Source organism: Symphalangus syndactylus, chromosome 8, assembly GCF_028878055.3.
Source record: "Symphalangus syndactylus isolate Jambi chromosome 8, NHGRI_mSymSyn1-v2.1_pri, whole genome shotgun sequence".
NCBI lineage: Eukaryota > Metazoa > Chordata > Mammalia > Primates > Hylobatidae > Symphalangus > Symphalangus syndactylus.
The window spans coordinates 46546703-46560416 of record NC_072430.2 but is presented as its reverse complement, the minus strand read 5'-3'; the positions used below and the strand labels follow the sequence as shown (position 1 = coordinate 46560416).

Genomic DNA, 13714 nt, shown 5'->3' with positions numbered 1-13714 from the left:
CAAGGAGAGTCCTGCTAGTCACTTTGCATCTGAAGTTCCCAGCCTTTTGGCTGGCTGCCAGACATGACTTGACAATCATGTTCCCCAAGTGGCAGAGACCAGAGAGAGAGAACTTCTCACTTGGTTACAAAGCCAAGCTCTCAAGACATAAAACAAGATGAAATAAGAATCTTCATATGATTTTCCCCCTTATAACAAACTACCCCAAAAGACAAAAGGAAAGCAAAGATTAACTCTGGGGGGAAAGGATCAAATAGAAAACAAGACTACTCACAAACACCAAAGTCACTTTGCCCCCAAAACTAGTTCACATAAATATTTTCTCCTGCCAGCCTAAATTTAGAGAGGGAAAGAGGAAGAAAAGAGTCTTACCACTCTCATCTTGACCATTCCCCACAGGCAGAGATCCAGCAGACTGACAGTATTAAGAATTCTTACCTTTGCTGGCCTTTTGTCAGAGGGCCAGGATTCCAGGTGCAGCAGTTTCGAGCAAGCAGTGTTCCAGCCAGTGAAGGATGCCCCATGTTGGGCACCAAAATTTGTAGGGAATGTTACGGATCACCTCCACCCATCTCTGACTAGGTCTAGGAATGATATTGATGGAAGACAGATTAAGAGGAGAAAAGGATACAAGTTTTATTACTTTTTACATGTACAGGGGGATCCTCACAAGAGAGTGAAGATCTGAAGAAATGGCCAAAGCAGAAAGCTTTTATACTTTTTTAGATGAAGAACAATATGTCTATGAAGAAATGAAAGGACAAAAGGATCTAGGCTAAGGGCAGTAATTCCAGGAATGTCACTAGGAGATATACTGGGGAGGGGTAAACCTAGTAGAAGGTAAGGGTTATTAAGTTTATATGTACAGGTCCATTGCAGCACCATTTCCAGTCTCTGGTAACAGGGTTATTGTCTTGTCCTAGTACAGGAAAACCATCTTTCTCTATGTGCTGAGACCAGCTCAGTCGTGGAGACCCTAACCCAGTGGTACTAGAGGAATTAAACACACACACACAAATACAGCATGTGGAGGGGGAAACCAGGGGATTCACAGCCTTCAGAGCGGAGAGCTCCAAGAAGACTTTGACCCACATATTTATTGACAGCAAGCCAGTGATAAGCATTATTTCTATATATTATAGATTAACTAAAAGTATTCCTTATGGGAAACAAAGGGATGGGCCAAAACAAAGGGATGTGCTCTGGCTAGTTATCTGCAGCAGGAACATGTCCTTAAGGCACAGATTGCTCGAGCCATTGTTTGTGGTTTAGGAATGCCTTTAAGCAGTTTTCCACCCTGCGTGGGCCAGGTGTTCCTTGCTCTCATTCCGGTAAATCCACGACCTTCAGTGTGGGTGTCATGGCCATCAAGAACATGTCACAGTGCTGCAGAGATTTTACTTATGGCCAGTTTTGGGGCCAGTTTATGGCCAGATTTGGGGGCCTGTTCCCAACATCTATGGAGCTTTTTTTTTTCTCTTTTTGACAATCTCACTCTGTTACTCAGGCTGGAGTGCAGTGGTGTGATCTCAGCTCACTGCAACCTCCACCTCCCAGGCTCAAGCAATTCTCATGCCTCTGCCTCCTGAGTAGCTGGGATAATAGGCATGTGCCGCCACACTTGGCTAAATTTTTGTTTCTTTGTTTTTTGAGACAAAGTCTTACTCTGTCACCCAGGCTGGAGTGCAGTGGTGCAATCTTGGCTTACTGCAACCTCTACCTTCCAGGCTCAAGCGGTTCTCCAATTCTCCTGACTCAGCCTCCTGAGTAGCTGGGATTACAGACATGCATCACCATGCCTGGCTAATTTTTATATTTTTAGTAGAGATGGGGTCTCACCATGTTGGCCATGCTGGTCTCAAACTCCTGACCTCAAATGATCCACCTACCTCAGCCTCCCAAAGCAATTCTTGTATTTTTAGTAGAGATGGGGTTTTGCCATGTTGGCCAGGCTTGTCTTGACCTCCTGGTCTATATGGAAATTTTATGGTTTGCTACATGTGGAAAACAGCAGGTCAAATGGCTGTTACTGCAAATGCAGTTTTTGAAGTGCTTTCAGCTTGAAATAATATGCCAATTTGGCATATTTTGGGGTGGCATATCCTTAACTCCTTCACATAACAACCTGGACCCACAGCAAGGTCATTTCTTGTTTTGGGCCCTACTCAAAGATGATCACTTCATTATTATCTAGTATATGGGCCAGAGTAGTATTCACAGGTGTGAAATGTTTGCTTCAACAACCCATGGAGGCATATAGCAGGCACCACCTTTTTGTTTGCGCTAGGGAATGCAAAATGAAGCAATTTGCCTTTACTTTGAGGGTATATCCCACCATGGTTTGGTTTTCTGTTCTTGTGTTTGGTTTTCTGTTCTTGTGCTAGTTTGCTGAGGATGATGGTTTCCAGCTTCATCCATGTTCCTGCAAAGAATATGAACTCATTCTTTCTTATGGCTGCATAGTATTCCATGGTGTATATGTGCCGCATTTTCTGTATCCAGTCTATCATTGATGGGCATTTGGATTGATATCAAGTCTTTGCTATTGTGAATAGTGCTGCAATAAACATACGTGTGCATGTGTCTTTATAGTAGAATGATTTATAATCCTTTGGATATATACCCAGTGGATTGCTGTGTTAAATGGTATTTCTGCTTCTAGATCCTTGAGGAATTGCCACACTGTTTTCCACAATGGTTGAACTAATTTATACTCCTACCAACAGTGTAAAAGCAATCATATTTCTCCACATCCTCTCCAGCATCTATTGTTTCCTGACTTTTTAATGATCGCCATTCTAACTGGCGTGAGGTGGTACTGAATTTTGGGGTTTTGATTTGCATTTCTCTAATGACCAGTGATGGTGAGCTTTTTTTCATGTTTGTTGGCCTCATAAATGTCTTCTTTTGAGAAGTGTCTGTTTATATACTTCACCCACATTTTGATGGGGTTATTTTTTTCTTAGAAATGTCTTTAAGTTCCTTGTAGATTCTGGATATGAGGCCTTTTTCAGATGGATAGATTGCAAAAATTTTCTCCCATTCTTCAGGTTGCTTGTTCACTCTGATGATATTTTCTTTTGCTGAGCAGAAGCTATTTAGTTTGATTAGATCCCATTTTTCAATTTTGCCTTTTGTTGCAATTTCTTTGGTGTTTTAATCATGAAGTCTTTGCCATGCCTATGTCCTGAATAGTACTGCCTAGGTTTTCTTCTAGGGTTTTTCTGGTTTTAGGTTTTACGTTTAAGTCTTTAATCCATCTTGAGTTAATTTTTGAATACAGTGTAAGGAAGGGGTTCAGTTTCAGTTTTCTGCATATGGCTAGCCAGTTTTCCCAGCACCATTTATTAAATTGGGAATCCTTCCCCATTGCTTGTTTCTTGGAGGTTTGTCTAAGATCAGATGGTTGTAGATGTGTGATATTATTTCTGAAGCCTCTGTTCTATTCCATTGGTCTATATATCTGTTTTTGTACCAGTACCGTGCTGTTTTGGTTATTGTAGCCTTGTAGAATAGTTTGAACTCAGGTAGCATGATGCCTCCAGATGTTTTTTTTTTGTTTTTTTTTTTTTTGTTTTTGCTTAGGATTCTTGACTATATGGGCTCTTTCATCATTCCATATGAAATTTAATGTAGCTTTTTCTATTTCTGTGAAGAAAGTCAATGGTAGCTTGATGGGAATATATTGAATCTATAAATTACTTTGGGCAGCATGGCCATTTTTATGATATTGATTTGTCCTATCCGTGAGCATGGAATTTTTTTTCCATTTGTTTGTGTCTTCTCTTATTTCCTTGAGCAGTGGTTTGTAGTCCTCCTTGAAGAGGTCCTTCATGTCCCTTGTAAGTTGTATTACCAGGTATTTTATTTTCTTTGTAGCAATTGTGAATGGGAGTTCACTCATGATTTGGCTCTCTCTGTTTGTCAATTATTGGTGTATAGGAATGCTTGTGATTTTTGCACACAGATTTTGTATCCTGAGACTTTGCTGAAGTTGCTTATCAGCTTAGGAGTTTTTGGGCTAAGACTATGGGCTTTTCTAAATATACAATCATGTTATCTGCAAACAGAGACAATTTGATTTCCTCTCTTCCTATTGAATACCCTTTATTTATTTCTTTTGCCTAATTGCCCTGGTCAGAACTTCCAATAATATCTTGAATAGGAGTGGTGATGAGGGCATCCCTGTCTTGTGCTGGTTTTCAAAGGGAATGCTTCCAGCTTTTGCCCTTTCAGTATGATATTAGCTATGGATTTGTCATAAATAGCTCTTATTATTTTGAGGTATGTTCCATCAATGCCTAGTTTATTGAGTGTTTCTGAAGGTGTGTTGAATGGTATCGAAGGCCTTTTCTGCATTTATTGAGATAATCATGTGGTTTTGGTCATTGGTTCTGTTTATATGATGGATTTACATTTATTGATTTGTGTATGTTGAACCAGCCTTGCATCCCAGGGATGAAGCTGACTTGATCATGGTGGATAAGCTTTTTGATGTGCTTCTAGATTCTGTTTGCCAGTATTTTATTGAGGATTTTTGCATTGATGTTCATCAGGACTGAAATTTTCTTTTTTTGTTGCATCTATGCCAGGTTTTGGTATCAGGTTGATGCTGGCCTCATAAAATGAGTTAGGGAGGAGTTCCTCTTTTTCTATTGTTTGGAATGATTTCAGAAGGAATGGTACCAGCTCCTCTTTGTACCTCTGGTAAAATTCGGCTGTGAATCCATCTGGTCCTGGGCTTTTCTTGCTTGATAGGCTGTTAATTACTGCCTCAGAACTTTTTATTGGTCTATTCAGGGATTCGACTTCTTCCTGGTTTAGTCTTGGGAGGGTATAAATTCCAGGAATGTATCCATTTCATCTAGATTTTTTAGTTTATTTATTGATTCTTTTCTCTTTTCTTGTTTATTAGTCTGGCTAGTGTTCACGGGCAGGAAGCATCCAGCACTGGAGAAAGGTGTAGCCCGGGAGGCTAGGCCAGTCTCTCTTTTCACATTTTCCTTCCTGTTTATATTCTAGCGATGCTGGCAACTGATTAGATTGTGCCCACCCAGATTAAGGGTGGGTGCGCCTTTCCCAACCCACTGAGTCATATGTTAATCTTATTTGGCAACACCCTCACGGACACACCCAGGATTAATACTTTGCATCCTTCAATCCAATCAAGTTGAAACTCAGTATTAATGATCAGAAGACCACCCCTTGTCAACTTGAACCCATATACAACTCCTGAGATTATACATAATCTTCAAATAAAGACAATAGTAAGGTCATAATTACACCTAACATAACACAACTATTCTTCGTACAACCAGAAATGCACCAATCCCCAACCCAAATACTATTATATAAAGTTAACAATACTTCAATGCTGATATGAAGTCAATAAATCTTATGTCACAAGATAAAGGAGAAAGGAAATAAACTGAAGATATTTTCTTAGTACAAGTGTATACAAGCACAAACATGTTTTTAACAAAAGAAGGAGGAAATACTCATGACGATTACAGTCCTCATTTCTATAGCTGATCACATGGTCGTAGCTGGTGTTGATGACTACCTTCTACTACTACCCATTCAGTATTCCTTTTGTCTTCAGCAAGCACCTCAGCAGGTCATGTTTTTTTCCTAGTGGAATGACCCAAGCCTTCATTCCAGAAGAGTCTGGGCCATCTGTAGTCCTGCCTGGATTGGGCTGTTGTAGTTTCCCATTGACCTGAATCACAGGGCACAGGTAATACTAAGGCCATCTACACTACAGAGTCTGGGCCATCTGTAGTCCTGCCTGGATTGGGCTGTTGTAGTTTCCCATTGACCTGAATCACAGGGCACAGGTAATACTAAGAGATGCCCTAATGGATCTCTTGTATTCCATGCATACACTTCCTTCCCTTCATTGTGTGTTAGTAGACTGATTTCATCTTGATAGTCCAGGTCAATCATGCCAGCTAACACAGTAATTTTCTTCTTAGCCTGTTGACTTAAAGGTAGGAGGAGCCCAAAGTGTCCAGGTGGCAATCTTAACTTCCAGTTTAATGGAATTGTTGTTGTGTCTCCTGGTGGCAGTGTTCCTCCCTCTTGAACTAAGACCTCTAGGCCAGCAGAACATAATGTCATAGGAACAGGAAGCAAAAATTTTGCTAGTGGATCACTAGGGGTGATGGTGAGTGGTACCACTTCCACTTCCACCCCTTGATTCCTGGACCAGTGAATCCTGGCTATAGGAGAAACAGTACCATATATTGGATGCTGATTCAGAGCATACACGGCCTTCTGGAGAACTTTGCCCCAACCTTGCAAAGTCCTGTCACCTAGTAGGTGTTGTAATTGTGACTTCAAAAGACCATTTTACTATCAATCCAGCTGCTTCAGGATGATGGAGAACATGGTAAGACCAGTGAATTCCATGAGCATGAGACTACACCACCACTTCTTTAGCCATAAAGTGAGTGCCTTGGTCAGAGGCAATACTGTATGGAATACCATGGTGGATAAGGCATTCCATGAATCCACTGATGGTAGTCTTGGCAGAAGCATTGCATGCAGGATAGGCAAACCGATATCTGGAGAAAATGTCTATTCTAGTGAGGACAAACCTCTGCTCTTTCCATGATGAAAGAGGTCCAATATAATTAACTTGCCACCAGGTAGCTGGCTGATCACCCCGAGGAATGGTGCCATATCGAGGGCTCAGTATTGGTCTCTGCTGCTGGCAAATTGGGCACTCAGCAGTGGCCATAGCCAGAGCAGCCTTGGTGAGTGGAAGTCCATGTTGCTGAGCCCATGCATAACCTCCTTCCCTGCCACCATGGCCACTTTGTTCATGGACTTATTGGGCAATGACAGGAGTGGCTGGGGAAAGAGGCCAAGTGGTGTCCACAGAACGGGTCATCCTATCCACTTGATTATTAAAATCCTCCTCTGCTGAGGTCACTCACTGGTGAGCACCCACATGGGATACAAATGTCTTCACAGTTTTGACCACTCAGAGAGGTCCGTCCACATACCTCTTTCCCAAATTTCTTTGTCACCAATTTTTCTGCCATGCTTCTTCAAAGTCCCTGACCATCCAGCGAAACCATTGCTACAGCCCATGAATCACTATATAATTGCACATCTGGCCATTTCTCCTTCCATATTAAGTGCACAAGCAGGTGTGCTGCTCAAAGTTTTGCCCACTGGGAAGACTCCTTTTCACTGCTGTCCTCCAGGGATGTGCTAGAAAGGGACTGTAGGGCTACAGCTGTCCACTTTTGGGTGGTACCTGGATATCGTGCAGAACCATCTGTGAACAGGCCCTACCTAGTCTTCTCTTCCTCTGCCAACTGATCATAGGGAATTTCCCATGAGGCCATCAGTGCAGGATGCAGGAGAGAAGGCAGGGTGGCAGGAGTGGAGACCATGGGCATTTGAGCCACTTCCTCATGTAACTTACTTGTGCCTTCAGGACCTGCTCGAGCCAGTGTCTGGTAGTCCCCGAAATGTCTGATCATTTTCCCTTTCCCCAATGCACAGTTACCCTGGTAAAAGGCTGGATTCAGAGGTCTCCTTGGGGAAGGATGGGAGAAAGATTAACTGCATAAATTGTTGGTAATGTAGTGGGGTCCTTCCTCAAGGGGACTCAGCCTCCTCTTCATTCAAGGGGTTCTGGGTCTGTAAACTGGCTCAAGTCTGGAAATTGATTGAGGGGCTGTGATTCTCTGTTTTTATAATTCAAATTAGTCTTTTGTCCATTTGACCTAGAAGTTTTCTGCTTGTATAAATTAAGTAGAAATGCAGTAGGCTTCCTATCAATTTCACTTCTAGGAACACCATGATTAATTAGCCAATGCCGGAGGTCTACACAAGTCAGACTATTCTGATTGCTGCTTTGCCTCTGCTGTCCATTACGATAGCTATGCCCATCTTGACTTTGATGGTTGAGTGCTGCCACTTGGCCTCTGCCACCTTGGGATCCAATTATTCCCATTGTATATAAATTTTGTAGTTGAGTGACTGCAGTTCCCATGGTTAGATCTGACATACAGAGAAGAGCAATTATAGGGCTCTTCAAAGATGCAGGTGCTACCCTCACAAATCTATTTCTCAAGACATTGGTCAAGGGTATATCTTCTGGATCCTCCCAGCTGGGATGAGTAGGTCTAAAGTGACTAATCCAGTCCACCATCCCAATATCCCTAAGCCTTCAGATCCTTTCGTCTACATTAAATCAAGGGAGATCAGGCATTTCCAGTTCACTCATAGTGGGCCATCTTTAAATCCATATTTCAGGTAACCAAAAAAAAAAAAAAACCGATCAGACCCTTTTTTAACTCAAGCTGCAACATTAAATGCAGAGTCCCTAGTTAGAGGGCCCAGATCAATAAATTCAGCCTGATTCAACACTATATTCCTTCCACCATTATCCCACACCATTAATATCCATTCCCATGCCTGTTATTTAGATTTCTGTTTATGTAAATTAGAAAACTCAAGCAGTTCTTTTCAAGTGTCACACACTTCCTCATGGGTCACACTCTCAATCTCACCTCTAGGTACCTGCCAGTTTAGTCTAGTTATAGGTCTAGAAGCAAACAGGGGCATTGGGGGTGGCTTCTGAGGAGAATAAACATTATCTTGCCTGGTGATTGCCTCAGGAGAGGCTATCACTGTTGCCTCAGGCAGCACAGGGTTTATCTCCTCAGACAAAGGTGTAAATGCTGATTGCAGCATGGGTCAGGGAGGGGATGTTGCTGCTGCTGGGGATAGGGTAGCTGTTTCTTTTGGCAAAAAAAAAAAGTCTCATCAGAGTTTACAAACTCAGTGTCCCCAGCTTCATCAGGGTCCTCCTTCACATCCCCATTCCAAGATGCAGGGTCCCATTCTTTTTCAATCAATGTCCTCACTTTAACAGTAGACACCTGACGAGGCTGTGTATGCAACTTTTGTTCCAGGTCAGCCACTCACATGATAAGAGCTTGTCTCTGTTTTTCCATAATTTCAGCTCTTTCTCTACAGGAGATAAAACTGTCACTCAGGGCAATCTTAGCAGATTTGAGGCTCAGCATCTGCCTCTGAGGCCAGGAGATAAAATCCCTGAGTTCATCATTTTCTTTCATCACTTTGTCGCTAGACTTACGAGCAAACAACCAGTTTCATTATGTTCCTTTGTTCTCCACATATGGTCAAAGGTATTATGTATTGAGTCACTAATCTCCTTGCCTCTCACAAGTAATGAATCAGGAGTGTCAAATGCATTTATTTTGCATAACTCTCTAAACAGTTCATGCCAAGTACTATCAGTGTTCTCCATACTATTAGAAGTAGATTCCTTAGCATTTTCAGGTCTAATCATATTAAGCAACCAACTGCAGAAACCCCTAAACCAACAAAAGAACTCCATCCTTAATATTCTGTTCCTCTAGAATCACTCCTGGTACCAAAATCTGTATTAGTCAGGGGGACAGAACTAATGGAATACATACATACAGATAGATAGATAGATGATAGATAGATAGATAGATAGATAGATAGATAGATAGATATAGATAGATAGGAGTTTATTAAGTATTAATTTTGTGGGAATCAGGAAACCAGAGAGACAAATGGGTGGAAGAGGAGGATTTTTTTAGGTGGCCACCAATTCAGCAGATTCATATCCAAAGGCTGAGCACCAAACAAAGACAGGGCTTGACTTGTATACATACATCTGAAAAGGGCGCAAAACCTGTAAGGCGGGTAAGCAAGCTTACAGAAGCAGAACAAAGGCAGTTTATCAAACAGTGACAGGTTTTACAACTCAGGCATGTCTTATGACCATTGCCATACTGCACAGCTGGAAAACAGGAACTTACAAAATCCTTGCAAACTTGCAGAAATAGTTACAAAAGTAGTTGTAAGAGCAGATCAAAGGATAATGGTATAGGGAAAGAATTTCAAAGGGGGAAACTGATAAAAAGAACTTGTTTTTCTTATCCTTGCTCGGAGTTGGGGGTTGTTGGGAGAGTCTCTGGAGCACGTTCCTTTGGGCTGTGGCTTTTCAGATAGTTTTATCAAGGCCCTGCTAGGGCTCTGCCTATTGCTAGCCTTGGAGGGAGTCAGCCAAGTACAGGAAAAGTTGTTTTTCCTTTTACTTTTCTTTTTATGTTTTCTGCTTCATTCCCCCCTTTGGTGCTTCCTATAAATGAAGTTTAATAGAAAGCATCATCATCAAATTTTAATTCTTCATGGGGAGTTAGTTCTTTACTTGGCAAGGGCTATTTGGTTAGAGCCATTAGCTGAGTAGTTTGGCTTGTTACAAGAGACACCACGGCAGATTGGATGTTTTTGACAAGGAGGGGTAAGAGACAAGGGAGTATTAAGCAACCTCCTAATATGGCCAGAACTATTCCTACTAAGGTCCTAAATCCTCCGAGGGATGAAAACCAGCCCCTGAAGAGGGAGTCTGGAGATCATCTCCTCCACATCTGGACTGAAACATGGGCTAATTTTTGGATTTTTGCAGTTATATCTTCAATGACTTTTCCATTGTCATCGATTTCTAGGCAACGATTAGATTGAACTTTCCGCATACCCCTCCCTCCTGGGCTAGGAGGTGGTCTAAGGCCAATCTGTTTTGATAAATAGCATATCTCATTTTTGTGGCTTGCTTGGCCAGCAGATTTAAGGCTCTTGCAGTGTCATTAGTAATGATTTCAAGCACTGCCTGCAACCTTATGATGTGGTTGAGCATGTAAAAGGGATGCAGTATCCATACATTCCATCTTCTGCCCAGGTGGCTGGGCCATAATGTTGGATTATTCTCTCAGGGGGCCATTCATTATCCTTCCAATTCCCTGTGGCTATGCCCCTTTTATTTCTCCTTTTAGTTTCATCATAAACAGGGTACCTGAGGCTTCTCCCTGCTTTAGAGGGATTAGGAAGAAGGACGTTCTAATTGTTCCTAGTACACAAGCTCCTGTCCATTTAGCTGGCAGCTGCTGATATGCCTGCAGTCCACAGATCCAATAGAGGCCAGAGGGTGCCTGCCAGATATTTGGGGCGTTAAGTTGGTACCAAAAGTTATTTAAGGAAGGGAAACGGGATGGGCTTGGGTGGGGCAATGCAGAATTATATTTCCCATCCCACCATAAAGTTTTCCCTACTGTTTCATTGTAATATTGTTGTCCCAGGCAAGTTAATTCTCCTACCGGGGTCTGTAAAGTCTTTTCCCCAGTGAGCAATGCAGAGTCTCCCAACAATAGAAGTTTTTAAGCGCCAGATGCTTGAGCTTGTGAGCGTTGTTTGGGGGAGGGGACATTCAGAGTAAAGTTATCTTGGGGCATTAGCTCCCTTGCTTCCCATGGCCATTGATCTAGCATGTTGGTTCCCCTACAAATGTAACATGAGGAGCTGTGCAAGCTGCTAGCTATGTTTTCAGCTAGTTGGGCAAAGAGGTGTCTAGCCAAGGTGGAAGGTTCAGGCAACTCCTGGTGGATGTGCTCATAGAATGACTCAAAAACTCAGAATTGTTGGGTTGAATGGGTTCAAATTTTCTTTCTAATATATAAATAGACTCCTGGGTCAGTTCCCTGACCACTGATCCATAATGTCGTGGGGTAACCTGTAGTCCATATGGGCAGATTTGGCTCCAGGATGGTAAAATTTAAAGGATTGCAGGTTCTTGTCTTACAATATGGTTTTGCTGGCATTTTGATAAGCCTGACTGTCTCCCGTGGTTGTCCTTGACTTTCTACAGGGTCAGTGGACCACATCGTGCTGGCCTGACAGTCTGCTTCCAGAGATCTCAGGGAGCAAAGAGGGGTCTTCTCTTGAAAGCTTCCTCTCCTTGGTGCGCATATATACTTGTGACAGTTACTATAGTATCTTTCCCATGATAGGCCGTCACAAGAAACTACAGCATAAGAGTAGCTGATATATGCAGCTTGGCAGGCATCAAAATACAAGGAAATAGGCCCCCTGTAGGAGGGAGCGACCTTTTTGGTTAGGGTTAGAAGGTTCCCTTCTTTTAGCCCGACATAGACCTCAAACCAGATGGACTCATAAGGTGAGGACTTAGCATAGTAACATACATAAGGCCGGTCATTTCCCGGGTCACAGACTAAGTAGGTCATCTGATTGTGAATACAAGTTCCTTGGCGAGTCCCTGTACATTCACAGTAAGTGTGATATAACAGGGTTCTAGTTACTGTGCTCCCCGATCATGTGGTGTGAGTACAGTGGGGGCACCCTTCTATGGGCCCATCCCCTGGCACAGGTAAATGGAGTGCCCTGATGGGGAGGAGTAGGAACAAAGTAAAGAGCAGCATCTTTATACCCAGCAAGGACAAAAGACGTTTTTACCCAATGGAGGAGGTTGAGCAAAGCAACAGAACAACAGTAAAATAATTAATATTATAAGGAAAATTACTAGGCTTAAGATCTCTAGCCACATTTACTTCCCTGATGACAACTTAAGCTTCAGCCGTGCATGGACTAGTCAGCTTCCAGTGTAACTAGAGCATGGCTGTTGTCTCCTCAAGCTTCAGCCATGCATAGACTGGTCAGCTTCTGGAGTGACCAGAGCAAGGCTGTCACCATCCTTAATGGCAATGCGGTCCCATCATAGGATTAGCCGGGTGGGATGTTCTGGGTACTGTTGGCTGGTCCACTTGTCTTGGACTGCTGGTTTCTGCCAACTGGGGTGGATCCAAGGCACAATTCCTGCAACTCTAACAGCAGTGGGAGTGGATAAGATTACAGTATGGGGCCCATCCCATAGGGGTCCCAAAGTGGTTGGATTCAATTTCTTGACCCAAACAGAGTCCCTGGGTTTAAAGGGGTGTGCTGGGTCTGCCAGGCTTATGGGCATTCTTTCCCATACCCAGCCATGGACATCTTGCATGGCTATCCCTAAGCCCTGCATTTGCTTTCTTAAGGTTAATTCCCCTAGCTCCCGGAGATCACCCTTAATTTGACCTATGATTGGGGGTGGCTGGCCGAACAAGATTTCATAGGGTGAATACCCAGTTTGTTTGGTGAGGGTGCACCTGACTCGGAGGAGGACCATGGGTAGGACCTGATCCCACCTTAGATGGGTCTCTTGGCAATATTTCTTCAGTGGCTATTTGAGTGTCTGGTTCATGTGCTGCACTTTACCTGAGCTCTGTGGCCGGTAGGCTGTGTGTAATTTCCATCTTATTTTTAACAGCTGTGTTAGTTTTTGAACTATTGCGGCTACAAATGCCAGTCCATTGTTTGACCCTAGAGTTAGGGGCAGTCCAAACCTGGGGATAATGTCTCTTAACAGTACTTTAGTCACTTCTCATGTTTTCTCTATTCTGGTGGGGAAAGCCTCAATCCATCCTGAAAAGGTGCAGATGAGTACTAACATGTACCGATAGTCCCCTGCTCGGGGCAGCTCAGTGAAGTCCATAAGCAGGTTTTCAGCGTGTGGCTCCCATTTCCTGAATCCCTGGGGGCCGAGTGGGCCCTTGTCATGGGTTGTTCTGGGCACAAGTTAGACATTATTCACAAACAGCTTGGGTGGTGGCAGTGAGCCACAGCACATACAAATGGCGTCCCAGTAACATTTCTAGTGCTGTTTTCCCCATGTGAGTTCCCTGATGGAATTGTCTTACAAATTTGGGAGCCACCATTTCAGGAATGACTAGTCTCCCATCAGAGAATTTCCACCATCCTCCCTCAATGTATTTTCCGGATTCTTGGGCAAACCAGGCCTTCTCATTTGGAG

The 13714-nt window shown here is 43.0% G+C and overlaps 1 protein-coding gene and 1 long non-coding RNA gene across 4 annotated transcripts in view; one reads left to right on the top strand and one right to left on the bottom strand.

Moving 5' to 3' along the window:
* The window catches only part of LOC129487712 (disintegrin and metalloproteinase domain-containing protein 21), a 108096-nt gene that overhangs the window by 7719 nt on the left and 86663 nt on the right, over window positions 1–13714 (top strand). The gene's annotated exons all lie outside the window — the stretch shown is intronic.
* LOC129487713 (uncharacterized) overlaps window positions 443–13714 on the bottom strand; it is a 44473-nt gene continuing 31201 nt past the window's right edge. Inside the window, exon 3 of the long non-coding RNA XR_008659440.2 lies at window positions 443–584. This is a non-coding gene — a long non-coding RNA (uncharacterized lncRNA). The remainder of the gene's footprint in view (window positions 585–13714) is intronic.